The 9,882-nt window shown below is 40.0% G+C and overlaps 1 protein-coding gene across 1 annotated transcript in view; it reads right to left on the reverse strand.

Moving 5' to 3' along the window:
• The window catches only part of pik3ap1 (phosphoinositide-3-kinase adaptor protein 1), a 34,583-nt gene extending 24,768 nt beyond the window's left edge, over positions 1 to 9,815 (reverse strand). The window contains exons 1-2 of the mRNA XM_054600628.1: positions 9,752 to 9,815; positions 5,842 to 5,947 (exon numbers count right to left, since the gene is read on the reverse strand). The gene's annotated coding sequence lies outside the window, so the exon portion shown is untranslated. The remainder of the gene's footprint in view (positions 1 to 5,841; positions 5,948 to 9,751) is intronic.
• Positions 9,816 to 9,882: the final 67 nt, after the last annotated feature.

The following is a 9,882-nucleotide window of genomic DNA, read 5'->3' on the forward strand; positions in this document are numbered from 1 at the left end:
TGCTTCGGAGTACAATGAGAAATTGAAAGTGTTTTTGGCCAGGTCTGGGAGGCAAAGGGAAAATGACTTTAATAAGTGTGTAATGCACTTCGTTAGCTTCAATGCTCTTTGCTTCCTCACTTTATTTCTTTCATGTGGCCACTTTTATTGTATTGAATGAGCGGATTTGTTTCTGTTGAAATTGTGCACCTAATAACTAATGTTGTGGTATCAGTTTCATTAAACCCGCTAATTATAAATTAATGCGTTATGAATTATGAGAACTGCTGCAGCTGGCGCTCTGTTGTTGATAATAATGTGACACAATAATGTTAAGTATACATTAGGAGAAGTGGAAAAGCTGGTAACTACTGGACGGCAGTCATACCGCAGCTTTCATCCAACTAAAGTGTTTATTTCCTTCAACACAATAACCATAAATATATTAGGAGATAAAACTGTTGCAGATTGCCTACTATTAATAGCACCGTAAGCCTCCGCAGCCACAAGAGCAGACCACTGTGGATGGCAGAGAAAAGGGTTATTTGTATATTTCCCCCTAATGGATTTGGTAGATGACCTAAAATCTGAGTAACAGCTATTTCAGTAGGTTTAATCCAGTCATCCTCAAAAATGAATAAAATAAACAGCAATGTGGAGCGAAATTGAACAAGAGAAATGGAGTGAATCAAACGGGTGAGGGCAAAAGAAAGAGAGGATCACAAATAAAGCTCAACGTAGGATTGATGAGAGGAAACGGGGATTTTGACAATGTGATTTAGTAATGGTTTCAAAATGTGGAGGCAATGGTAATGTCAATGAAGGGCGGAATTACATTTCATTATCATATATAAGGAAAACCAAACTAGGCTTAGTTATGAGGAGTTTACACGCTGGTGAGCAAAAGACTCAAACATTTATGCCAGGTTTTCTCCTGTTGGTTGCATTTGAAGATTTCCTCATTCATCAGAAAAAAAATGCATGTGGCACTGAACAATGTAACAATAAGAAGAGTTAATTCTGTCGATATTGAAAAGAGTATTTTCAAAGCAGCAAATCCAGTCTTATTAAATGATCAAATCTATTCTCCATGCTTTTTAGGGCTCCTAACCCTGCAAAGGATCTCTGTGCCCATAAAACACAAGATCAAGCTCTCTCCTGTCTCCACGTTCCCAAAGTGGCACTAAATAACAGAGCTGCTCACAGAGCAACGCTGGTTTACAGCACAGAGGACCATTGAACTAACATGACAATGGGCTCAGAGACCACTACAAAGTGGAGATAATGCTGTGGGTTCCACTCAAAAGGCAGAATTGCTGTGGATCCAAAAAGGATTGCAGCACATCTGCGATTCATTTGCATTGTACTCATTTTTCTAAGGAATGAAACGACTCCAAAGTTGTGCAAGCTGACTTGCACAACGACGCGCTGCGGCTTTGTCCGTTTTTCTTAATGTGTTCTACACAGAAAGGCACACTTTTGATGCACTTAATGTGACAATAAACAAAGTTTTTATTTTATTTAATATAACAATTTTGAGCTGACTTTCTGTTTTCCTTTTCAAGGTGCCTTCATTCGCTGAATTCCAATAAACTAAGGCTCCATGCAATCATCATTATGAATTCTGTGTCAAAAAGCTGTGAAAAACACTTCTTAACACTACAGTACCTAAGAGCAGAGACTTTTAATTGACATGTTGAAATTTTATGCATGACTTTCTGTGTCTAGAGTAATTCTACGCCAGAAAGTGTTGACTTTTGCAGTTTTTACATCTGCCATAATGATTACCGAGAGCTCCACTGCATGGTGGAGACAGGCTGCTGTGTGTTCCTCTACCTGGTTTTGACATGTTGGTGCTGTATGCCAGAAATAGTAAAAAAAAAAAAGACAGAAAAAAAGAAATCTTTGCTGAAGCCTCACTATGTCTTAACCAGAAGCAACACAAACTAATGTCATTCTCCACACACAGGACAGTCTCATTAGCTGACAAGAATTAAAACACACTGACAGCACCATGCAAAGTCAAAGATGTGAATTATTTACTGGATACTTAAACCTGTCCATCATAATCTCTTCTAACCTCTCATAATAATTAATGCTTCTGAATGTACATTTTTTAACTGTATGCAACCACCTAAGAATGTGACAACATTACATTCTATCCCAGTCTACCGTCGCTCACTGTAATGCAGACAAAAAAAGTTTTTAGAAGTAATTAGAGCAAGTTAGAGATGATTTGTCATCTCCCCTGGTAAGGATTTCCAAAGATGAAATCTCTCTACACCCACTCCACAAAACACAAACAGCGATAAAGCCCAAATCAGATTTTGGTATCTACAGCCCACAGTTTGCATCCCCATGCAAAGGCAAAGCTGCTTAGCCTTGGCAGCTAGCACACGTGTGGATCGCTCCGGTGGTAACAGGGTGCAGGAGACCTCTGAACCGAGCTGCTGGGAGCGCCATGAATGAATGGGAAGAAACAATGCGAGAGATTTATAGCCATAATTACTGACGGCCTTAAGTAGCCTTTTCATCATTAAAGGCAGAGCTGATGGCGTGCTATGGCTGGTGGGAGTTTACCCGGCTTCAATGAGCATCAACACTCTGCCTCCATTCAGATCTATGGCTAAGTCCCAGGTGAGTGACAGGTGCCAGCTACAGGGCTGTTAGGAGAGAGCGTTTGTTGATATAACCGTGTTTTCCTCTCTTTGAGCGACTGATCTGCAAAGGTACACATAAAGGCCCTCCTTCAGCAATGTACACAGAGCACTTCGAAAGGAGTACATAAAAAATGCCTCCTCCTCCCCCCCCCCACCTCCTCCCCTTCAACATTAAACAGTGTGGAGGGGGTGCAGTGGGAGGCGGGGGGGGGTGGTGGGTGGGTGGAGGCTTGGGGGACTCAAACAAACGCTGGAGAGTGGCAAGTTTGCATTTGCCCATACCAACAAGCCCCTATCTCATTAACAAACCGCTGAAATAAAAGAGGGCTTTTTTGGCTCACAGCTATAAAAAAAATTATCATAGTGATGATGTTCCTCAGCCGTCAACAGAGCTGTGATAACGTTGTTTGATGATGACTTTCCCATGAATGTTAAGCAGCCGCCGCGGCAGAGGAAAGGAGCTTATCAGCGTCTAATGCCCATCTCTAATTCCTGCCCTTCTTGAACTAGCCATTTTCTAACAGCGTTAACTGTCAAATTTACATCCCGTCTTAATGCCACTAAAGAGTACGGGGGATGAAGAGTAAATGACAGCAGTGTAATGAGGAAGGCAAGGCATTCCTTCTTACTTTCTCTCCCCCTCTCTTTCTCTAAGGAGAGAGAGAGATTTATACAATATGGGAGCTTTTTTTTCTCTCTCCTCCTCCTGTGCCGCGGTGCCGTGATGGAGGGCTTACCTGTGAACTTACTGTTGGTGCATATGAGCTTAATTAGCAGTGGGCTCTTATGTGAAGGAGAAAAAAAAAATCAAAAATGCATTACAAACAAATACATGTGGGGAAGGCATACTAAACAATCAGTAAGGCATTACGATTACACGTTATTATTTAGACGGTTGAGTAATAATAATATTGCTGCTCTGAAAAGCACAGTTATATTTAAATCATATCATGTCACCTCAACGGACTCTAGCAAAAGATCTTGTTCCAAATCTATTTTACCAAACTTCTTTCATATCGTAAATATCATTAGCCCTTGGTGCCCAGTGCACATAATGACAGAAAACAATGAATCAGTGTTTGTATTCAGCACAACTGAGCGTTTCTTATCACCGAACTGACCATTTTCATTTCCTGTTTTTTAAATTGGCATTTTGTCCATTATGTCAATTAAAAATGCTGAACTTCTGCAGGAGACAATCACTTTTGACATTCAAAGAAAATAATGGGAAAAACAGCCACAGCTTCATTTTAAAAACAAAATTAGTTTTTTAATTGCTGAGGGTTTAACCTTTGAAATATATGTATATAAATATATATACTATATATATAAAATGCAAGATATATATAGGAATCCCACACTGTCATATCAAGAGGTGACAACAGAAATCATGTCATATATAGTAAGAAACAAATCATGCCTTCACATTAAGCATAGGTGAGACATTTAACCTATTCCTTCTCATTACTGTGACTTATAATATCAATACAATAAATTGATCAGGCCTCCCAGAGAACGTACTTGCCTCTTTCCCAAGGAAGCCTCCAATGTATGCATACTTCTGCTTATTTTATGCAAATGAGACAAGTTGAAAGTTTTCTGATGTCTGCATGTAATTTAAGATGGCATTTAAGCCTCCTTCCCTAGATGCTATCATGGTAATTAATTCATCAGGTAATATTTCCCATTATTCCGAGGTATTATTTTATGTCAGGCAAGGTAATGAATCGCTACGAGGGCACGCACACTATTTAGCTACAAAACACAACAGTGTCTGCAGGTTTGGAAAGAACAGAAGACTGCTGGAACTTATAGAATATTCAAAAAGTACACAATCGGCGTTGCAATGGGGTAAAATATGGACTGTGTGCTTGTGTCAAAGCAAATGTGATTCCTTCATAATTTAATTTGGACTGGTGGAAGATGAGTGCCATGTCATTGCGTCCTTAGGTGTCGACTCAATCGCATTCAATATTCAATCTTCTTTCTCACACGGGAAAATTGGAAGAAAGATAAACAGAAGAAAAGGTTGTACCTTCCATCTATGCCGTCATAATCAACCATGCAAGCGAACCTATGAATATGTAGTCCATTTCATCTGAGGGGTCGGACTCTGGTTGGGGCAGGCCAGCCGAGATTAAATCTCAGCTCATCTGATTGGCCCATGTAACGATTCAAACTGAGCTAATTTCATGCCAATCTGGTTGCCTCCAGAGAAACTATCCAAAAGGCGAGAGGCTATAGTGATTTGGAAAAGGGGAGACAACAGATAAACGGTAAAATGAAGTTGAGGGGGCCTTCTACCTTTGAGAAGAAATGTTTTAATTTAAATGTATCACTTCATCAGGGTAAAGTCCTCCAGCTTTCCAGCTCTGAGATTACTCCAATTAAACATCAAATATGGAGAACTCACTACAAATGAACAAATGCCTGGTGTGCTCCTGTTTAAAGGTTGGCTCTATGCTGTTCAGAGGCATTCACTTACAACCACAATTAGTATGACGCGTGTCGATTCAGCACGGCTTCACAAGGGCCACAACACAGCTGTTGTGCTGAAACGATTGGTCGACGAAGTGGTAAATCAGTCAACTGAAAAGAATTTGATTCCAAAACTGTGACTTGATTCATCGTTTCAGTCATTTAGTCAAGTAGAAACAGCGAATAACGTATATGCATATTACTGTATGTGCATATCACATGATGTGTACTATACACATTGTGCATAAGATGCATCCTATCATTAGCTTTTTGAGGAACGGACTGCATAGACTATACTGTAAATAATCTACATTCAATATGCACATTAAACCACCTCTGTATAGAATATGTTAATATTTATATATTTCTTTCCATTTTTCTGAACCACAACCCTTATTCATACTGTTGACTATTTGAATCTCTTGTATGTAACCACTTTATGTTTCTTTGCTTACATTTGTTTAGCTGTATATCTGTATCCTCAAGTAAATCTATCTCTTTACTGTGATTCTGATTTTTAAGGTGAGATTCAAGACCCCTCTGGGATCCGATCTGATTTTGAATACTCTTAATATTATTTTACACATTAAAATAGAGTCCATCTTTAATTCAATTATCAAAAGGTTGAGCGATAACTCATAATCATTGAGCCAGCATTTTGACCCTGTACTAAGTCTCTTGCTATTTCCAAGCAGTTGCAGTGGCCAAATAGGTAAGAGATCACCTGCATGGGTCTGGGACCGGGTAAAGCAGGACACATCCAGAGGACGCACGACTAGTTCTTCTCCAGCCGGTCTCCCGCTCTGCAGTGTGCTGCCGCTGAGCTCCTCCTGTGGGCACAACAGATTTGACACAAGAGTGCTGATGAATCTCATCAGTTTAATGTGTTTATGCTCGCTAAGCCCTAAAAGCTTATTGCTGTTCAATGGAGTGCTACAAAGTTACCTAATTCCCCCCCTGGTTGTCTCTTAGCACGCTGGCAACGCCGACTCCCAATAACGCGATGCAGCCTGCAACCTGTGGAAAACAGGGGCCACGCTGTGTCTCAATGATTTGTGTTATCGGGCAGAGAATAGACCTTGACAGAAATACAGTGAGCGCAGATATTACTGGGTTTTTTTCCACCTTAAATTCAGCCCATGACTGTCTCTCTCCCTCCACATTGATCCCTTTTTACAGCCTTTTCACACTAAGTACTTTAGCCTTATCTTCACTGCCCCCACCTCGCCTGTCTCATACTCTACCCAACGAGGCTGGCTGCCTATATGACAGCTAACACCCAGTATTAATTAAAATGTCATGCCTCCAAATCAATATTGTAAAACAGTTCAAACACAACTCATCGCAACTGCTGTGATAAGTGCTTCTGGGTGACAGGTGAGTCCAAAGAAAGAGATGCAGGAGAATAGTATGACGGAATTATCCGGAGCCAACATGTAACATTAAAATGTATGACCCCCCGCCGCCGCCTCGTGTTACTTCATCACTCACAATTGCAAATTATCCACACTGTCATGAAGTGTGTGCTGCGCTAAACTGACAGATCCATAAAGTCAGCAGCAACAGGCCAGGAGGCTCGAACGCGAGAACTCTTTAGCTTCAGACGTCTGACTGCAACGCGGTAAAAGTGACTAATGCACACTCATTTGGGAAAGAGGCTGTCAGAGGGGGGATTTATCAGTGCTGCTAAAGTAGCTGCAATCCATCTGATTACGCTTGTGTTAAGTCCGCTCTGTTAGGACAAAGAAACAAAAAAAAAACAGGAGGCAGGTTATCACCAAACTGTTTTCCGTGGACTTCTGTGACACAAGGGGTATGAGCTTTTGCCATAAAAAGTTTCCTCGAATAAAGCCATTTTTTCCGCAATATTCCAACTCTTATGAGTGACAAATAGGGTTGATTCAAAAACTTTGCAGGGCCGTACGTGTTCGTGCATACTCACTGAAAGACATTGTTCAAAAGCCAACGCTCTGGATATGGATAGAATGTGACAAATTCTGTCAGAGTAAATATGGTTTAATAAATGAATTAGCTTCATAAATAATGGCTGTAATGACATTTTAGGGGACAATAAGCCTCAGCGTTGTCAGGAAATAGTTGATGTGAGTTTCATGCCTCAGCGGTTCCTCAAAATGAATAGGCTTGGGAAGATAGCAGGGGCCTGCAACCAGCCTATTTCCTCGAATTATCTACTTGTTGTCAATTTGCACAGTGGAATTACACATGCAAATTGAACTGCCTGCACAAACACCACTTGGAGATGATAAAAACAAATTAACAAAGGCTATAGAAGGAGGATTTATTTCACTGGCTAACCCAGGTCAAGCAATACATGTATTTTACAATTGTGTGTACCCAATTTTGGTGTAATTATATCAGCAAATTATTCTTTGTAATCTTATTATTTTTCCCCCAACCTTCTCCTTACACATAATTAACTTCCTTCATATCCTCGTGAATAAAAAGGAAAAAAAAAAATCAAGCTTGCCTCTGCATCAGAGAAACACAGTTTAATCTGATTTGGGGTTTCGTTTTTTTTCGTCACCTTCTTGCAGCTGCAACCGAGAGGAAGGTGAGAGGTGGACAGTTTAGTGACACTGTTTAGTGTAACCGCTTGGTAAAGGGGCAGACTCTACATAGCAGAAGTCACAATGTTAAAGTATAAATAATCGCCTCTTAACATCCTCCCTCATATTGGGAAGGAAATTAAGAGTCCCCGGACCTCCACGTTTGCTATTAGATATCTCATTTACTTTGTACACACAGTACTAATCTGCACTAATGAATTCTGCCACACCAAGCCAGATCGAGATGACTTAAAATTATTACCACTCGCAAAGATATGCCTTTCCTCATTTGAGGCTCAATTTGGCTGGCTCGCAAAAACAGTCTGTCACAGTAAGATACTAATAATTAGGGTTTTAAGATGATTAGTTTATCTCTGTGCTCTTACAGTCCTGCCTCTTATCCGCCATGGCCAAAACTTAATAAGAGGCTCTAAGTTTTAAACAGCCAACTCCAAATTACCAAGAAATGACGGAAATAATGAACTGGAGCACATGCCAGGGAGAGAGGGAGAGAGAGAGAGCGTGAGAGAGAGAGAGAGAGGGAGGGACTCAGAGATGGATGGCGGGAGAGCTGAGAGACATTAATTCAAGTGTGAAATAGAACACAAAGTCTAGTAATCAATAAGGAAATGATTCAGACCTGTAATGCCAAAATTGTTTAGTATTAACGGGACTTTGTGGCTCTCATTTACCTTCAGACGCTGCCGTGCTCATCAACCTGTCACACCAGTAATTAAAGTCACAATAATGCTGAGTGAGTGATACCAGTTAGTAGTTCCATATTTTAGAGGATGAGATAGAGATTTGAAATGTTCGAGATGACGTTCAATATAGCATAAGCCTTATCATCCCAGTTTAATATGCACTGCATTTTTGCAAAGCCGAACTGCATAAATCTCTCTTCTCAGGGTGCAGGAAGGTCAAGGAGAGTGCAAGGTTTCTAGGGTTATTTTGTCAAGATTTGAGCAAAAAGAAAGTGCTGGCTCAATACTTTATTTTTAGCAAAAACAATGATTATCAAAAGCTGGCAATGAATGTCTTTTCAAATTGTTGTGTTACCGGTTTCTGATTTAAGGGCTGCAAACTTAATGTAATTTTCATCAACCCGTCGATTATCTTTTCAATTAATCGTCTCGTCTTTAAAATGTCAAACATAGTGACATATGCCAATTGCAAGGTCGCACAGCCCATAATGGTATCTTCAAATATTTTGTCCGACCCAACAGGCCAAAACCCAAAGGTATTACGTTTAAAAAGAATTTAGTTGTTATTGTTTCAGAAGAAAGCAGCACATACTCACATTTGAAAAGCTGGAGGAATGTTTGACATTTTTTTACTTGATAAATTGAATTAATTGATTACTCAATTATCAATTTGGTTGTCAATTCATGTTGTGTTCATGGAATAATGGTGTTACAGTGCAGTTTTAGGCTTGCTAATTTTAGACTGTATTTCTGTTTGGCCCTTATGTTAAATTGAAAAAATAGAAATTTATCAAAAAAATAGAAAGTTACAAAGTTAACACGTTTTTTTGGCATTGGCACCAAAATCATAATGCAAAGAATTGAACCAGTATCGAATAATTCCACACAATTCCCAGTCAGTCCTGTACAACGCTGCTGGTTCACCTGAGATACTTTTTCTTCCAGAAACTTCTTCCCCATAGGAGCGTCCAGCCTACCTGGACCTGGCTATTGACCTTTATATATACATATACATTAGTGTTATAGGTCCCACTCTTTAGTCTACACTCACATGGCACACAAAATACAGGCTATAATTTATGTAGATTATTGGCTTTGCAATAAGATGCAACCAAAAGAAAGCCTAATGTGAATGAGTGTGAAAGAGCAATTTAAGGGTAGATGTGCCTGTGCCAGTGCCAGGGGCTATACAAGATTTGCATGCTAATCATTCTAATAATAATGTAATGCCCAAAGCGCTTTGAGCAAATTGCTAACCACTGGTCATAGAAGGCGGCTTATCTCGCCGAGAACATGACACAAATATAGGTTAACATTTGAATGATTCCTGGTAATTCAGGGACCTGTCAGCAGCCCGGCTCACCTCAATTAGAAATGCTCCACAACGGTTTGCTCTTAACTTGACTTCACTGGAAAGACTATCTTAGACGACTAGAACGCCTTAAATTTGTTCCTGCCGCTATTCTGAGCTGTAAATGTCACGAAAACCGAAAA

This window comes from Anoplopoma fimbria, chromosome 6, assembly GCF_027596085.1.
Source record: "Anoplopoma fimbria isolate UVic2021 breed Golden Eagle Sablefish chromosome 6, Afim_UVic_2022, whole genome shotgun sequence".
In the NCBI taxonomy this organism is placed as follows: Eukaryota; Metazoa; Chordata; class Actinopteri; order Perciformes; family Anoplopomatidae; genus Anoplopoma; species Anoplopoma fimbria.